The sequence below is a fragment of the Nansenia antarctica genome, assembly GCF_963989245.1.
Source record: "Nansenia antarctica genome assembly, chromosome: 1".
In the NCBI taxonomy this organism is placed as follows: domain Eukaryota; kingdom Metazoa; phylum Chordata; class Actinopteri; order Argentiniformes; family Microstomatidae; genus Nansenia; species Nansenia antarctica.
Genome location: NC_137674.1, coordinates 23,241,816 through 23,249,315, shown reverse-complemented (window position 1 = coordinate 23,249,315; position 7,500 = coordinate 23,241,816). Strand labels below are relative to the sequence as shown.

General features: G+C 47.6%; 1 protein-coding gene across 1 annotated transcript in view; it reads left to right on the top strand.

Moving 5' to 3' along the window:
• Positions 1 to 7,500, top strand: part of LOC308166440 (cation channel sperm-associated auxiliary subunit beta-like) — a gene marked incomplete at both ends in the record, with an annotated part of 32,909 nt that overhangs the window by 21,992 nt on the left and 3,417 nt on the right. The gene's annotated exons all lie outside the window — the stretch shown is intronic.

The following is a 7,500-nucleotide window of genomic DNA, read 5'->3' as shown; positions in this document are numbered from 1 at the left end:
CTAGAGGAGGTGATGATGGACCAGACTGTACTAGAGGAGGTGATGATGGACCAGACTGTAATAGAGGAGGTGATGATGGACCAGACTGTAATAGAGGAGGTGATGATGGACCAGACTGTACTAGAGGAGGAGGTGATGATGGACCAGACTGTACTAGAGGATGTGATGATGATGGACCAGACTGTACTAGAGGAGGTGATGATGGACCAGACTGTAATAGAGGAGTGATGATGGACCAGACTGTAATAGAGGAGTGATGATGGACCAGACTGTACTAGAGGATGATGATGGACCAGACTGTAATAGAGGAGGTGATGATGGACCAGACTGTACTAGAGGATGTGATGATGATGGACCAGACTGTACTAGAGGAGGTGATGATGGACCAGACTGTAATAGAGGATGTGATGATGGACCAGACTGTACTAGAGGATGTGATGATGGACCAGACTGTACTAGAGGATGTGATGATGGACCAGACTGTACTAGAGGAGGTGATGATGGACCAGACTGTACTAGAGGAGGTGATGATGGACCAGACTGTACTAGAGGATGATGATGGACCAGACTGTACTAGAGGAGGTGATGATGGACCAGACTGTAATAGAGGAGGTGATGATGGACCAGACTGTACTAGAGGAGGTGATGATGGACCAGACTGTAATAGAGGAGGTGATGATGGACCAGACTGTACTAGAGGATGATGATGGACCAGACTGTACTAGAGGATGATGATGGACCAGACTGTACTAGAGGAGGTGATGATGGACCAGACTGTACTAGAGGAGTGATGATGGACCAGACTGTACTAGAGGAGGTGATGATGGACCAGACTGTAATAGAGGAGGTGATGATGATGGACCAGACTGTAATAGAGGATGTGATGATGGACCAGACTGTACTAGAGGATGTGATGATGGACCAGACTGTACTAGAGGAGGTGATGATGGACCAGACTGTACTAGAGGAGGTGATGATGGACCAGACTGTACTAGAGGATGATGATGGACCAGACTGTACTAGAGGAGGTGATGATGGACCAGACTGTAATAGAGGAGGTGATGATGGACCAGACTGTACTAGAGGAGGTGATGATGGACCAGACTGTAATAGAGGAGGTGATGATGGACCAGACTGTACTAGAGGATGATGATGGACCAGACTGTACTAGAGGAGGTGATGATGGACCAGACTGTACTAGAGGATGTGATGATGATGGACCAGACTGTACTAGAGGATGTGATGATGGACCAGACTGTACTAGAGGAGGTGATGATGGACCAGACTGTACTAGAGGAGGTGATGATGGACCAGACTGTACTAGAGGATGATGATGGACCAGACTGTAATAGAGGATGTGATGATGATGGACCAGACTGTACTAGAGGAGGTGATGATGGACCAGACTGTACTAGAGGAGGTGATGATGGACCAGACTGTAATAGAGGAGGTGATGATGATGGACCAGACTGTACTAGAGGAGGTGATGATGGACCAGACTGTACTAGAGGAGGTGATGATGGACCAGACTGTACTAGAGGAGGTGATGATGATGGACCAGACTGTACTAGAGGAGGTGATGATGGACCAGACTGTACTAGAGGAGGTGATGATGGACCAGACTGTACTAGAGGAGGTGATGATGATGGACCAGACTGTAATAGAGGAGGAGGTGATGATGGACCAGACTGTACTAGAGGAGGTGATGATGGACCAGACTGTACTAGAGGAGGTGATGATGGACCAGACTGTACTAGAGGAGGTGATGATGGACCAGACTGTACTAGAGGAGGTGATGATGGACCAGACTGTAATAGAGGAGGTGATGATGATGGACCAGACTGTACTAGAGGATGTGATGATGGACCAGACTGTAATAGAGGATGTGATGATGGACCAGACTGTACTAGAGGAGGTGATGATGGACCAGACTGTAATAGAGGAGGTGATGATGGACCAGACTGTACTAGAGGAGGTGATGATGGACCAGACTGTAATAGAGGAGGTGATGATGATGGACCAAACTGTACTAGAGGATGTGATGATGGACCAGACTGTAATAGAGGATGATGATGGACCAGACTGTACTAGAGGAGGTGATGATGGACCAGACTGTACTAGAGGAGGTGATGATGGACCAGACTGTACTAGAGGAGGTGATGATGGACCAGACTGTACTAGAGGAGGTGATGATGGACCAGACTGTACTAGAGGAGGTGATGATGGACCAGACTGTACTAGAGGATGATGATGGACCAGACTGTACTAGAGGAGGTGATGATGGACCAGACTGTACTAGAGGAGGTGATGATGGACCAGACTGTACTAGAGGATGTGATGATGGACCAGACTGTACTAGAGGAGGTGATGATGGACCAGACTGTACTAGAGGAGGTGATGATGGACCAGACTGTACTAGAGGAGGTGATGATGGACCAGACTGTACTAGAGGATGATGATGGACCAGACTGTACTAGAGGAGGTGATGATGGACCAGACTGTACTAGAGGAGGTGATGATGGACCAGACTGTAATAGAGGAGTGATGATGGACCAGACTGTACTAGAGGATGATGATGGACCAGACTGTACTAGAGGAGGTGATGATGGACCAGACTGTAATAGAGGAGGTGATGATGGACCAGACTGTAATAGAGGAGTGATGATGGACCAGACTGTAATAGAGGAGGTGATGATGGACCAGACTGTACTAGAGGAGGTGATGATGGACCAGACTGTACTAGAGGATGATGATGGACCAGACTGTACTAGAGGAGGTGATGATGGACCAGACTGTAATAGAGGAGGTGATGATGGACCAGACTGTACTAGAGGATGTGATGATGGACCAGACTGTACTAGAGGAGGAGGTGATGGACCAGACTGTAATAGAGGATGTGATGATGGACCAGACTGTACTAGAGGAGGTGATGATGGACCAGACTGTACTAGAGGAGGTGATGATGGACCAGACTGTAATAGAGGAGGTGATGATGGACCAGACTGTACTAGAGGAGGTGATGATGGACCAGACTGTACTAGAGGAGGAGGTGATGGACCAGACTGTACTAGAGGAGATGATGATGGACCAGACTGTAATAGAGGAGGTGATGATGGACCAGACTGTAATAGAGGAGGTGATGATGGACCAGACTGTACTAGAGGATGTGATGATGGACCAGACTGTACTAGAGGAGGTGATGATGATGGACCAGACTGTACTAGAGGATGTGATGATGATGGGCCAGACTGTAATAGAGGAGGTGATGATGGACCAGACTGTACTAGAGGAGGTGATGATGGACCAGACTGTACTAGAGGATGATGATGGACCAGACTGTACTAGAGGAGGTGATGATGGACCAGACTGTACTAGAGGATGTGATGATGATGGACCAGACTGTACTAGAGGATGTGATGATGATGGACCAGACTGTACTAGAGGAGGTGATGATGGACCAGACTGTACTAGAGGAGGTGATGATGGACCAGACTGTAATAGAGGAGTGATGATGGACCAGACTGTAATAGAGGAGTGATGATGGACCAGACTGTACTAGAGGAGGTGATGATGATGGACCAGACTGTAATAGAGGAGGTGATGATGGACCAGACTGTAATAGAGGAGTGATGATGGACCAGACTGTAATAGAGGATGTTATGATGGACCAGACTGTAATAGAGGAGGTGATGAATGATGGACCAGACTGTACTAGAGGAGGTGATGATGGACCAGACTGTACTAGAGGAGGTGATGATGGACCAGACTGTACTAGAGGATGTGATGATGATGGGCCAGACTGTACTAGAGGATGATGATGGACCAGACTGTACTAGAGGAGGTGATGATGGACCAGACTGTACTAGAGGAGGTGATGATGGACCAGACTGTACTAGAGGATGTGATGATGGACCAGACTGTAATAGAGGAGGTGATGATGGACCAGACTGTACTAGAGGAGGTGATGATGGACCAGACTGTACTAGAGGATGTGATGATGATGGACCAGACTGTACTAGAGGATGTGATGATGGACCAGACTGTACTAGAGGATGATGATGGACCAGACTGTACTAGAGGATGTGATGATGGACCAGACTGTACTAGAGGAGGTGATGATGGACCAGACTGTACTAGAGGATGTGATGATGATGGACCAGACTGTACTAGAGGATGTGATGATGGACCAGACTGTACTAGAGGAGGTGATGATGGACCAGACTGTACTAGAGGAGGTGATGATGGACCAGACTGTAATAGAGGATGTGATGATGATGGACCAGACTGTACTAGAGGATGATGATGGACCAGACTGTACTAGAGGAGGTGATGATGGACCAGACTGTACTAGAGGAGGTGATGATGGACCAGACTGTACTAGAGGAGGTGATGATAGACCAGACTGTACTAGAGGAGGTGATGATGGACCAGACTGTACTAGAGGAGGTGATGATGATGGACCAGACTGTACTAGAGGATGATGATGGACCAGACTGTACTAGAGGATGTGATGATGATGGACCAGACTGTACTAGAGGAGGTGATGATGGACCAGACTGTACTAGAGGAGGTGATGATGGACCAGACTGTAATAGAGGAGTGATGATGGACCAGACTGTAATAGAGGAGTGATGATGGACCAGACTGTACTAGAGGATGATGATGGACCAGACTGTACTAGAGGATGTGATGATGGACCAGACTGTAATAGAGGATGTGATGATGGACCAGACTGTACTAGAGGATGTGATGATGATGATGGACCAGACTGTACTAGAGGAGGTGATGATGGACCAGACTGTACTAGAGGAGGTGATGATTGACCAGACTGTACTAGAGGAGGTGATGATGGACCAGACTGTACTAGAGGAGGTGATGATGATGGACCAGACTGTAATAGAGGATGTGATGATGATGGACCAGACTGTAATAGAGGAGGTGATGATGGACCAGACTGTACTAGAGGAGGTGATGATGGACCAGACTGTAATAGAGGAGGTGATGATGGACCAGACTGTACTAGAGGATGTGATGATGGACCAGACTGTAATAGAGGATGTGATGATGATTGACCAGACTGTACTAGAGGATGTGATGATGGACCAGACTGTAATAGAGGATGATGATGGACCAGACTGTAATAGAGGATGATGATGGACCAGACTGTAATAGAGGAGGTGATGATGGACCAGACTGTACTAGAGGATGTGATGATGGACCAGACTGTAATAGAGGATGTGATGATGATTGACCAGACTGTACTAGAGGATGTGATGATGGACCAGACTGTAATAGAGGATGATGATGGACCAGACTGTACTAGAGGATGATGATGGACCAGACTGTAATAGAGGAGGTGATGATGGACCAGACTGTAATAGAGGAGGTGATGATGGACCAGACTGTACTAGAGGAGGTGATGATGGACCAGACTGTACTAGAGGAGGTGATGATGGACCAGACTGTACTAGAGGAGGTGATGATGGACCAGACTGTACTAGAGGAGGTGATGATGGACCAGACTGTACTAGAGGAGGTGATGATGGACCAGACTGTACTAGAGGATGATGATGGACCAGACTGTAATAGAGGAGGTGATGATGATGATGGACCAGACTGTAATAGAGGAGTGATGATGGACCAGACTGTAATAGAGGATGTGATGATGGACCAGACTGTAATAGAGGATGTGATGATGGACCAGACTGTAATAGATGATGTGATGATGATGGACCAGACTGTACTAGAGGAGGTGATGATGGACCAGACTGTACTAGACGAGGTGATGATGGACCAGACTGTAATAGAGGAGGAGGTGATGATGGACCAGACTGTAATAGAGGAGGTGATGATGGACCAGACTGTACTAGAGGAGGTGATGAATGATGGACCAGACTGTACTAGAGGAGGTGATGATGGACCAGACTGTACTAGAGGAGGTGATGATGGACCAGACTGTACTAGAGGAGGTGATGATGGACCAGACTGTACTAGAGGAGGTGATGATGGACCAGACTGTACTAGAGGATGTGATGATGATGGACCAGACTGTACTAGAGGATGTGATGATGGACCAGACTGTACTAGAGGAGGTGATGATGGACCAGACTGTACTAGAGGATGTGATGATGGACCAGACTGTAATAGAGGAGGTGATGATGGACCAGACTGTAATAGAGGATGATGATGGACCAGACTGTACTAGAGGAGGTGATGATGATGGACCAGACTGTACTAGAGGAGGTGATGATGGACCAGACTGTAATAGAGGATGTGATGATGATGGACCAGACTGTAATAGAGGAGGTGATGATGGACCAGACTGTACTAGAGGAGGAGGTGATGATGGACCAGACTGTACTAGAGGAGGTGATGATGGACCAGACTGTACTAGAGGATGTGATGATGGACCAGACTGTACTAGAGGAGGTGATGATGGACCAGACTGTACTAGAGGAGGTGATGATGATGGACCAGACTGTAATAGAGGAGGTGATGATGATGGACCAGACTGTACTAGAGGAGTGATGATGGACCAGACTGTACTAGAGGAGGTGATGATGGACCAGACTGTACTAGAGGAGTGATGATGGACCAGACTGTACTAGAGGAGGTGATGATGATGGACCAGACTGTAATAGAGGAGGTGATGATGGACCAGACTGTACTAGAGGATGTGATGATGGACCAGACTGTACTAGAGGATGATGATGGACCAGACTGTAATAGAGGAGGTGATGATGGACCAGACTGTAATAGAGGAGGTGATGATGGACCAGACTGTACTAGAGGAGTGATGATGGACCAGACTGTACTAGAGGAGGTGATGATGGACCAGACTGTACTAGAGGATGTGATGATGATGGACCAGACTGTACTAGAGGAGGTGATGATGGACCAGACTGTAATAGAGGAGGTGATGATGGACCAGACTGTACTAGAGGAGTGATGATGGACCAGACTGTACTAGAGGAGGTGATGATGGACCAGACTGTACTAGAGGAGGTGATGATGATGGACCAGACTGTACTAGAGGAGTGATGATGGACCAGACTGTACTAGAGGAGGTGATGATGGACCAGACTGTACTAGAGGAGGTGATGATGATGGACCAGACTGTACTAGAGGAGGTGATGATGGACCAGACTGTACTAGAGGATGTGATGATGGACCAGACTGTACTAGAGGAGGTGATGATGATGGACCAGACTGTACTAGAGGATGTGATGATGGACCAGACTGTACTAGAGGAGGTGATGATGATGGACCAGACTGTACTAGAGGAGGTGATGATGGACCAGACTGTAATAGAGGAGGTGATGATGGACCAGACTGTACTAGAGGAGGTGATGATGGACCAGACTGTACTAGAGGAGGTGATGATGGACCAGACTGTACTAGAGGATGTGATGATGGACCAGACTGTACTAGAGGAGGTGATGATGATGGACCAGACTGTACTAGAGGAGGTGATGATGGACCAGACTGTACTAAAGGATG